The sequence below is a fragment of the Papio anubis genome, chromosome 2, assembly GCF_008728515.1.
Source record: "Papio anubis isolate 15944 chromosome 2, Panubis1.0, whole genome shotgun sequence".
NCBI lineage: Eukaryota > Metazoa > Chordata > Mammalia > Primates > Cercopithecidae > Papio > Papio anubis.
Genome location: NC_044977.1, coordinates 159,409,049 through 159,420,054, shown reverse-complemented (window position 1 = coordinate 159,420,054; position 11,006 = coordinate 159,409,049).

Sequence of the window (11,006 nt, the reverse complement as noted above, 5' to 3'; positions counted from 1 at the left end):
GCCATACTGTTTTCCATAATGGTTGAACTAGTTTACAATCCCACCAACAGTGTAAAAGTGTTCCTATTTCTCCACATCCTCTCCAGCACCTGTTGTTTCCTGACTTTTTAATGATCGCCATTCTAACTGGTGTGAGATGGTATCTCATTGTGGTTTTGATTTGCATTTCTCTGATGGCCAGTGATGATGAGCATTTTTTCATATGTCTGTTGGCCGTATGAATGTCTTCTTTTGAGAAATGTCTGTTCATATCCTTTGCCCACTTTTTGATGGGATTGTTTGTTTTTTTCTTGTAAATTTGTTTGAGTTCTTTGTAGGTTCTGGATATTAGCCCTTTGTCAGATGAGTAGATTGCAAAAATGTTCTCCCATTCTGTAGGTTGCCTGTTCACTCTGATGGTAGTTTCTTTTGCTGTGCAGAAGCTCTTTAGTTTAATTAGATCCCATTTGTCAATTTTAGCTTTTGCTGCCGTTGCTTTTGGTGTTTTAGACATGAAGTCTTTGCCCATGCCTATGTCCTGAATGGTACTACCTAGGTTTTCCTCTAGGATTTTTATGGTATTAGGTCTAACATTTAAGTCTCTAATCCATCTTGAATTAATTTTCGTATAAGGAGTAAGGAAAGGATCCAGTTTCAGCTTTCTACTTATGGCTAGCCAATTTTCCCAGCACCATTTATTAAATAGGGAATCCTTTCCCCATTTCTTGTTTCTCTCAGGTTTGTCAAAGATCAGATGGCTGTAGATGTGTGGTATTATTTCTGAGGACTCTGTTCTGTTCCATTGGTCTATATCTCTGTTTTGGTACCAGTACCATGCTGTTTTGGTTACTGTAGCCTTGTAGTATAGTTTGAAGTCAGGTAGCATGATGCCTCCAGCTTTGTTCTTTTCACTTAGGATTGTCTTGGCAATGTGGGCTCTTCTGTGGTTCTGTATGAACTTTAAAGCAGTTTTTTCCAATTCTGTGAAGAAATTCATTGGTAGCTTGATGGGAATGGCATTGAATCTATAAATTACCTTGGGCAGTATGGCCATTTTCACGATATTGATTCTTCCTGTCCATGAGCATGGTATGTTCTTCCATTTGTTTGTGTCCTCTTTTATTTCACTGAGCAGTGGTTTGTAGTTCTCCTTGAAGAGGTCCTTTACATCCCTTGTAAGTTGGATTCCTAGGTATTTTATTCTCTTTGAAGCAATTGTGAATGGGAGTTCATTCATGATTTGGCTCTCTGTTTGTCTGTTACTGGTGTATAAGAATGCTTGTGATTTTTGCACATTGATTTTGTATCCTGAGACTTTGCTGAAGTTGCTTATCAGCTTAAGGAGATTTTGGGCTGAGACAATGGGGTTTTCTAAATATACAATCATGTCATCTGCAAACAGGGACAATTTGACTTCTTCTTTTCCTAACTGAATACCCTTTATTTCTTTCTCTTGCCTGATTGGTTGGTTGGTCACTGGATTCCCAGGTTATGGTACATAGCATGTCATATAAGAAGTGCTCAGAAGTTTTTTCAATGAATAAAAGAATTCAAAATGTAATTCACTCACCTATAATCGTTTCAAAAATATTTATTTGATGTCTACTATGAAGCACGGGAAAACCAACATGAATGAACTTTAGACTTTGCCTATATGCCTTTTTATCTATATGTATTGTTTATTATGTCCCGGGCATTGAACTAAGTTTCTCCTACAAATGTCATATGCTTCACAAAGACTCTTTGAGATAGGTGCATTATTATCATCATTTTCCTATAGATGACATTCAGAGATGTTAAATCGATTTGCCTAACATTGCACAAGAAGCAGGTGGAGCATCCAGGATGCCACACTAAACAGAATTAGTTTTGTCAAACTGCATCACACTGTTAATTGTTTTTGAATTTGCTTTTAGCCAAAACTTTGTACTTTTGTTCAATTGGGTGCTGTTTTTGTCCACTAAATGGAAAAATTCCTGAGAGGTTAGAGGGATAGAACGTGTGCCCATTTTAAGAATGCAAAAAAGGAAGTTCAGTAAAGATAATTGACCTGCCTGAGGATAGACAGAACCAAGAGAGGGAAAAAGATGTCCATCCTCGTCAGCCAAAGACCACTAGGAACACACCTGTGGTCAAACAAGTTGGATTTATTGGTACTTGTTTCAACAAGGGAAGGCACATACCAAGGGGAATCATGATGAGGGCATTTCTATAGGAGAAGCTTGGATAGGGCTTGGATTAGGTGATTTGTGGAAGGCTTCGAGGAAGCATGGCTTTATTCTAGATTGAGTGCTATTAAGAATCAGGGCAATTCTACAATTAGGCATCTTAAATAGTTTCTTTCTTAGGAGGTGGGAGGAATGGATTTGGGATAAAGCTGTAATTAATAAAGAAGTAGTCACTCATTTTAGCCATGGTGGGAGGAGATATGGTCATTTTTGTGGGCTTGCACACTAGTTTTGAGAGATCTCATTCTTGTATTTCTCCATTATGTTTGCAGAATAATCTTGTTTAATACTGACTTTCTGTGAAACACTGAGGTCTACTTGTGATTGTCATTCAGCTAACATGTGGCAGCTGTCAGGCAGGGCTGCTTTTTGCTTTCTCAAAGATCTTGGTACTTCTTATTCAGTGTTCTTCTCACTACACTAAATTGCATGACACTGTCTTCCCTGTATGCAGTCTGCTCATCACTCTGTTGGGGTTTGCAGGTTTCTGAGAAGGAGCAATATGAGTGGAGCGTAGTGGGTTTTATAAGTTTGCCTGCAGCCTCACTCCCAGACCACCTACACCATACCTCCTCCTTCTCCTTCAGTACTCAATACTCAATGCTCTAAGTCTTCTCTCTCCATCAATATTTGTTCCTCTAGAAGATTTGAAACTGATGTACCTTGAATGTAAATGATAGATGTTCTCCCAGAGACCCACTGTAAGAATGAGATAAAGAAATGTTATATTTTCTAGATATTTTCTAGATTGTGGAATTTTTGTCTATTTATTTTATTTTATTTTCGAGATGTGTCTTGTTCTGTCTCCCAGGCTGGGGTGCAGTGGTGCAATCTTGTCTCACTACAACATCCGCCTTCCAGGTTCAAGCAATTCTCCTGCCTCAGTCTCCACAATAGTTGGGACTATAGGCGCACACCACCACGCCTGGCTAATTTTTGTGTTTTTAGTAGAGACAGGATTTCACCATATTGGCCACGCTGGTCTCGAATTCCTGACCTCATGATCCACCCACCTCGGCCTCCCAAAATGCTGGGATTATAGGCATGAGCCACTGCATCTGGCTTTATTTATTTATTTATTTATTTATTTATTTATTTATTTATTTTTGAGATGGAGTCTTGCTCTGTCGCCCAGCTGGAGTGCAGTGGCGCGATCTCAGCTCACTGCAGCCTCCACCTCCAAGGTTCAAGCAATTCTCTTATCTCAGCCTCCTGAGTAGCTGGGACTACAGGTGTGTATTGCCACACCTGGCTAATTTTTTTTGTATTTTTAGTAGAGATGGGGTTTCACCATGTTGGCCAGGATGGTCTTCATCTCCTGACCTCGTGATTTGCCCGCCTCAGCCTCCCAAAGTGCCCATTTATTTTTAAAAGTCTTATTTTAACTAGGGAAGTAACATATACACACTAAGGAAGAAATAAGTAGAATAGAAAAAAATTTAAAAAGTCACTCATAGTCCCACCATCTGAAGAAAACACTGTTCATATTTCAAAGCATTTTTCAACCAGAATTTTCTCAATGTGTAATATTGTGTGGGGTGTGTAGGTGCGTGTTCATTGCTTTGATCAGACTCACTATATAGTTTTTTCCTGCTCTTTTTATTAACTATTAGCATGTGATCTGCAAGCACAATTTTTCGTATTGCTTTATAGTTATGCCACAATTTATTTCATATTTTAATTTTGGGGTTGTTATGTTGGTTTCATTTTTGATATTATGAACAATATTGCAATAAGCATCTCTGTACAGAGATCTTTTTGCATGTTTCTGGTTTGTCAGACTAAATTCTTATATTGGGGGTGATAAATTGAAGGTTTTGAAGACTATTAACATATATCATTAAATGAAGACCGTTATGTTTTGAGAATGGGATCCTTAGGCTAAAGAAATGAAGGTCTTTCAGCGGAATTGTGGTCATTGGACCACTGTCAGTGAGGGGAAGAAGGAGAGAAAGCAGGGATGGTAAACATCAGTCTCCCTGGAAAGCACACTGGCTTTCAGAAGGTCTCAGGAGTAGAGTTACCAGACCAAGAGGGCAACAGGGTTGCAGACCTCGAAGGTTAAAGAGAAGAAAACAAAGATTCATCCTGAAGGCAGAAACTTTGCCTATATTTAATACCCACAGAGAGAGGGTAGCTTTGAGCTGCTTGCATAGTTTGAGGCTGCAGTCATGATCCCAGTCCCTCCTGAGGCTGTTGAGGGGAGGAGAGTGACTAGTCCTTGTTAGCATTTACCCAAAATGAATCACGGAAAGAGAAGTACACATTGGCAGGTTGAGTCTAAGCTACAATTGGCTCCAGGGCCAAAGCTTCCCATTGTCAGCTGCTTCGCATTCCAGACATCTTAATTCCCCCTTGTTCTCTGGGTGAGACATTAACTACGCAGTCCGGGGTTGCTGATGAACTCTGTGTGCCACCAGAAAAGAAGCAGGCTAGTTGATTCTATCTTTTCTGGGTGGAAATTCTCTCTCTCATGACCTATGAAGAAACCTGGAGGTGCTTTTGAAAGCCTGATGTGACCTGGGACCAGCTTTTGTCTCTTAAATGAAAGATGCAAACAGAATGGTATCATTTTCAGAAGGCCACTGGCAAGGCGGAAAGCTGGGAGGACTTGGTGCTTCTCAGGAAGCCTGGGGTCACAGGCCAGGCAGGTTATTGACCAGAGAGGTAGAGGGATGTCCTCTGCCAAGACTGTGTGGGGTGAGTCACTGCTCTAGAATACTAATAGCTTCTTAGGCAGGGATACAAATCCCTCAGTGGAAGGGGTGTTATTGTTGCAATGAGAAAATTCGTTACCAAATGTTCTACTTCAAGTAAGAGAAGGAAAGAAGAAAATGAATATTTATCGAGCTTTTATTAAATACTAGGACCCTGTTTGGCATTGAACTTGCACTTTCTCATGCAGCCTACAACCTGCCCTATGAGGTGGGTTGGAAAACATATAAAAATTCATTTATAAATGTGAGGAAATTGAGTTTCAGAGAGATTATGCTGCTTGCTGAGGTCACAGAGGTTGGGGTAGGAACCAGGAAACAGAAGTGTGGCTGATGCCTCCATAAATAAATAATGTATATAGAAATGCATAAAAAATGCAGGGCCCTAAGATTTTGAAAAATAAATAATATATAAATTTAAAAGTTCAACATTTAGGTGCACTTTATTGAGGTATAATTTACATAACATCAAAATTTATCCATTGTAAGGGTACAATAAGTAGTTTTAGTAAATTGATAGAAAATATGCCAACACCACCACAACTCAGTTTTTGAATATTTTTTTATCAAGTATACTCCTTTTATGAAATAAGGCTGTGTCTGAAGTGGTGGATAGAGAAAATAATATAATTGCTGACATTATCTTTTCTACATTTTAGAGGATGGAAGAGGCTGTGGGTGCAGGGAACAGGGACCCACTATAGCTTCTTAGAGCAAAGCAAAGTGAGATTTCCAGAAGGGTGATTCTAAAACTCAGTGATGGCCCATATGGCATCACTTGAGGGGCTATGAAATAAACTGTGTGGAGGTCTCCTGGCATTGGTTAAGTAGATGTACAACATTAACACTTTCAAGTTATTGGCCTGCTGTTATAAAATTCCACTTACATTTATGTCAAACTTAGACATTCCAGGATATTGAAACATTTAGATATAGAAAGTTGAGATGATGACTCAGTGTATATTGTTCTTTCCTTGCCTACCTCTCGCATGCCTTTCTGGTTTTGGCTTAGACATCATTTCCTCCAGACAGCTATCTCTGACCTTATTTCCCCCTCTTCCAAAGAATATTCCCAATATAATCCTGTAATTATTGCTGTCATATTATTTAAAACTCTGTAATGTATTGCCCCTCTACCTCAATTCTTCCCCATTAGATTCTAAGCTAACTGATGGCACAGGAAATCCTCCCTGTCCCTTCAGTAGTGCAGAATTCACTTTGATTTCATTTCACTTCTAGTTCACGTAGAGAATTGGAAAGGCATCATAATCACATATTATATCACACTGAAATTTTGCTAGAAGGGGGCTAGAGAAGATTGATTGCAAAGTGTTAGAACCCGCTGCTATCTAAAGGATAAAAATATATCAGAAAAGAGTATAAAATATTTCTGAATATTTGATATAGTTACATGAGACAAGGCTAAGGTGGTGTTGGTAGGGTTTTGGGGATGGGAGTAGTTTAAGAAGGAAGTTTCCAGTTACAAAGAGAATACTTCATAAGGTCACATATGTAGTATAGGATCCCCTAAACTTCTGGATTATTTAGAAATTATTTATCTTCCCCACCCTTTAAATCCCAGAAATCTTGAAACTTTCCTAGATATTTAACATTCAACAATGATTTTAAGCACTGACCCTGAATTTTCATTTGATTCAATTTTGTTTAACTCTAGACTTCATTTTTTGATATTTAAAAATGTATAATATGTTGCCTGAAAAATGACTTTCTCATATGACATTTGCAAATGTTCTATCCATAGCAATTAGATTTTCTTTTGGCCGCCATTTAACTGTATGTGTCAACTAAATGAATGTCTGGAGTTTTATTTTAAATATGAAATTTGATGCTAGTAATTATTTAACCTCCGAAGTTCTTGTTGTGATATATTTCTTAATCTTCTTTTACTCTCTACACTCTTTGTGATAGACTCTTCAGCTGCTGTGTATTTAAGTAACAGTTTGCACACCTCAACAAAATTCCTCTATTGCTGTTTTGTCTCTTGTTCTATAAAATACTGCTTGCTTCTTGAAATTATTATTATTTTTTAGTGCTCTCTGGCAGCAAATGTAACTGCTTCTGATTTCTTTATTTACTTCCTTGTTTGTTTGTTTATTAAGACAAAGAGGAGCCTTCAGTCTGGATGCTGATCTAGGAAGCAAATTATCTCCAATTATGTTTCTGATGACATGTGTCTCTTCCTGACTTGGTATTTCCTAGAATTTCTTAATCTATTCTAGGAATAACTTGGAAGCCACAACAGAGACACTGCTGAACAGTTTTCAACTTTGGTGGCAAAGATAGAGCAATGGGTTACCATTGATGGCCAAGGAGAAATGTTGTGCTTTCTTTCACAGGACAAGCCAGGGTTTCTCTTTCTCCTTTCTGTTTATCGCAAAGTCATACTAAATTGAGGTCCAAGTTCAGATGTAACCATAACAGTACTTTGTATTGGGTCCCACTGGACACCTGGTGTGGCTTTGAGCCCTTTAGCAGTGACAGGTGAAAAGGGCTAAATGACAAACTATCAATGCTTCATGTAACCCTGAAGGTTTCATTCAACCAACAATGACAAGATCTTGACTGCAAGAGCTGACAATCATTATTATTCTCAATGGTTTCTCTCCCTTTATTATACTTCCTCCCCCCATCCCATGCAATGCACACTTTATTTATTTGGGTCTCATGGGCATGGAGTTGCTATTGACATTCTTCTCAGTTCATGGAACGCTATCATTACAGTTCCCTCTTTTGTTTTATTTTTATTTCCTCTTTCATGCCTTATCCTCATTCCCATTCTGTATCCACAGCCCGCTATCTCCCCATGCACCCTAACTAATATGTCAGAGATATATCCTTGAGAATGTATGGATTCTTGGAAAATATAGCATGTGTGTGCATTTTTTAAGTTGGCACATATGGTGTTGCATTACAGCCTTTATTCTGATTTTGATTTTTATTACTCAACACTAACTTTTTGAGACTTAGCCATGTTTTTCTATTCACATCTAGTTCATTGCTTCTAATTCCAGCAGGGTTTTTCACAGTTTGAATCTACATTTTATTTTTCCATTTCCTTAGTGATGGATAAATCAGGCTGCCTCTACTTCCCTGCTTCCACAAACAGAAATTTGATATATCGCCTCGAGTCCTTTTGGACCTGGACAAGGATTTCTTTAGGGAATATATACAGGAGTAGGAGTGCTGGAATTTCAAGGACACACACTCTTATCTTCACTATCTACAACCAGATTTGTTTTATTTTAGATTGATTTCTAAAATGGCTGCACAGGTTCACAGTTTCAGCAGCAGTGCATGAAGCTTTCCATTTCCGCACAACCTTACCAATACTTGGTATCATTTGGCCTTCTAACTTCTATTAATGTGATGGGTATTAAGTGGCATCTTATCATTTTTACCTGCATTTCTCATTATTAGTAATGTTAGCTTTTTAAATTTCTTTTTTCGTGAATTATCTTAATTTTTTGTTTAAGTTTGGTTTTTAATAGTTCTCTTTTTCATCAAACCGTGTCTTATTACAAAATGTATATTGATAAGTAATAATTAGTTTTCCCATTTTAGTGTGCACCCATGTCTCTATCTTTCTGCATGCTGACCATGGCTTCCTATCAGCACTTACAATCAATGAGTTAGTATAATTCTAGCTAAAATGAGCTTGATATATCTGTTGGTCTACACGGCCATTTTCAAGAAAACATAGCATTTCCATTGACGTTTTAAAGTGGGTATAGAACGTTAAAGGCACATCCCTAAGAACTCCTAGGAATGTGCTTCCCTAAAGGAAGTTAAAATATAACTCTTCTAAAACCTAGAATATTTTTTCATGGATTTAGGGATCTTCAGGGCTGATTATTTGACTGATATATGAAGTGGTACTGCTTCATAAAGGGAGGGCCTTATAAACCCACACTGAGTGTTGCAAAGTGGGAAATGCTGTTAGAATAAGATATTTTTGTTTCTCTCAAAAATTCATTCAAGAATATTTATTAAGAAGAGTTAGTCTGACAAAGGGCTAATATCCAGAACCTATAAAGAACTCAAACAAATTTACAAGAAAAAACAACCCCATCAAAAAGTGGGCAAAGGATATGAACAGACATTTCTCAAAAGAAGATATTCATACAGCCAACAGATACATGAAAAAATGCTCATCATCACTCACCATCAGAGAAATGCAAATCAAAACCACAATGAGATACCATCTCACACCAGTTAGAATGGCAATCATTAAAAAGTCAGGAAAAAACAGGTGCTGGAGAGGATGTGGAGAAATAGGAACACTTTTACACTGTTGGTGGGACTGTAAACTAGTTCAACCATTGTGGAATACAGTGTGGCAGTTCCTCAAGGATCTAGAACTAGAAATACCATATGACCCAGCCATCCCATTACTGGGCATATACCCAAAGGATTATAAATCATGCTGCTATAAAGACACATGCACACGTATGTTTATTGTGGCACTATTCACAATAGCAAAGACTTGAAATCAACCCAAATGTCCATCAGTGACAGACTAGATTAAGAAAATGTGGCACATATACACCATGGAATACTATGCAGCCATAAAAAAGGATGAGTTTGCGTCCTTTGTAGGGACATGGATGCAGCTGGAAACCATCATTCTCAGCAAACTATTGCAAGAACAGAAAACCAAACACCACATGTTCTCACTCATAGGTGGGAATTGAACAATGAGATCACTTGGACTCTGGAAGGGGAACATCACACACTGGGGCCTATTGTGGCGAGGGGGGAGGGGAGAGGGATGGCATTGGGAGTTATACTTGATGTAAATTACGAGTTGATGGGTGCTGACAAGTTGATGGGTGCAGCACACCAACATGGCACTTGTATACATATGTAACAAACCTGCTCGTTGTGCACATGTACCCTAGAACTTAAAGTACAATAAAAAAAGAAGAATTAGATATAGATTCTGCCTTTAGATACAGTCTAGTTATCACTCAATGTTCCCACCTTTGGAGGTTGCATCTTTCTTCCAGTGACACTATACTTGTTCAAAATATTGTGGGACTCTTACTACTTTATAGTTACAAAAAAGAATCTAAGCGATTATAACCTAGGTTACTAGTTTGGGAATAAGAACTCTGAACTACTTTTCAAGAGAGGTGAGTTAAAATCCAGCTTTGCCACTCTTATCTGTGTGGCACTGTGCAAGATACTTAACATCTCAGGCAATAATCATGCCTCTCTCACGGGACTGGTAGAAATGAGACAAGATAGGTGAAAGCTCTAGCCCAGGGATGGGCACACAATACTTGCAAATATTGTTTATATTGAAATCCCGATTCATTTCAAAATCATATTGAGCTACATAGAGTAGCCCTTGTCTAGGTTGAAACCCAGAGAGGCTTGCCTTCTGATCAGCAGTGAATGAAAAAAATAAAATAAAATCCAGAGAGATAGAATGCACATGAGTATAAGATTTTGTTGTTGGTGTTTAGTTATGTCTTGGTGAGACCCCACAATTGCCCTCTGTTTTCCCTCACATCATCCTGACAGTGTCATCTGTCTGTGCGGTAGCAACAGTGGTAATTTTGGGTGGTTACAGCCTGACCTGAGGGATTCCGGAAACCTCAGGAATTCCAGGGAGAGAACTCTCTGTTTCTGCTTGATGTAAGTTCATTCAACATAGCATTCCTAACTATGGCTCCTATGAGTGACAGAAACTGAAAAGTTGACCTTGGATGATAGGGACAGATTTGTACTCTGCCTTTACTATTCAAATAAAGCGATTGTGGATGTTTGAAAAAGATCTGTCATTGACATCTTTCTTATGTCCTGTTTCAGCTCTTCTAAAGTCACATTCATCTTTTGGGTTCTAAGAATGCAGTGGAATAGATCCAGGTTCAAAGTTGCATTCTCATTTTAACTAGCCACATGACCTGGAGCAAGTCATTTAATCTCTTTGAGCCTCCATTTCCTCCTTTATAAAAGGAAAAAAAAGGGTACTGACCTTGCAGAGCTGTATAAGGATTAAATAAGACAATGCAATTAAACCCCAAGTAGTTCACCAGGCACATTGTAGGTTTTTAGTAAA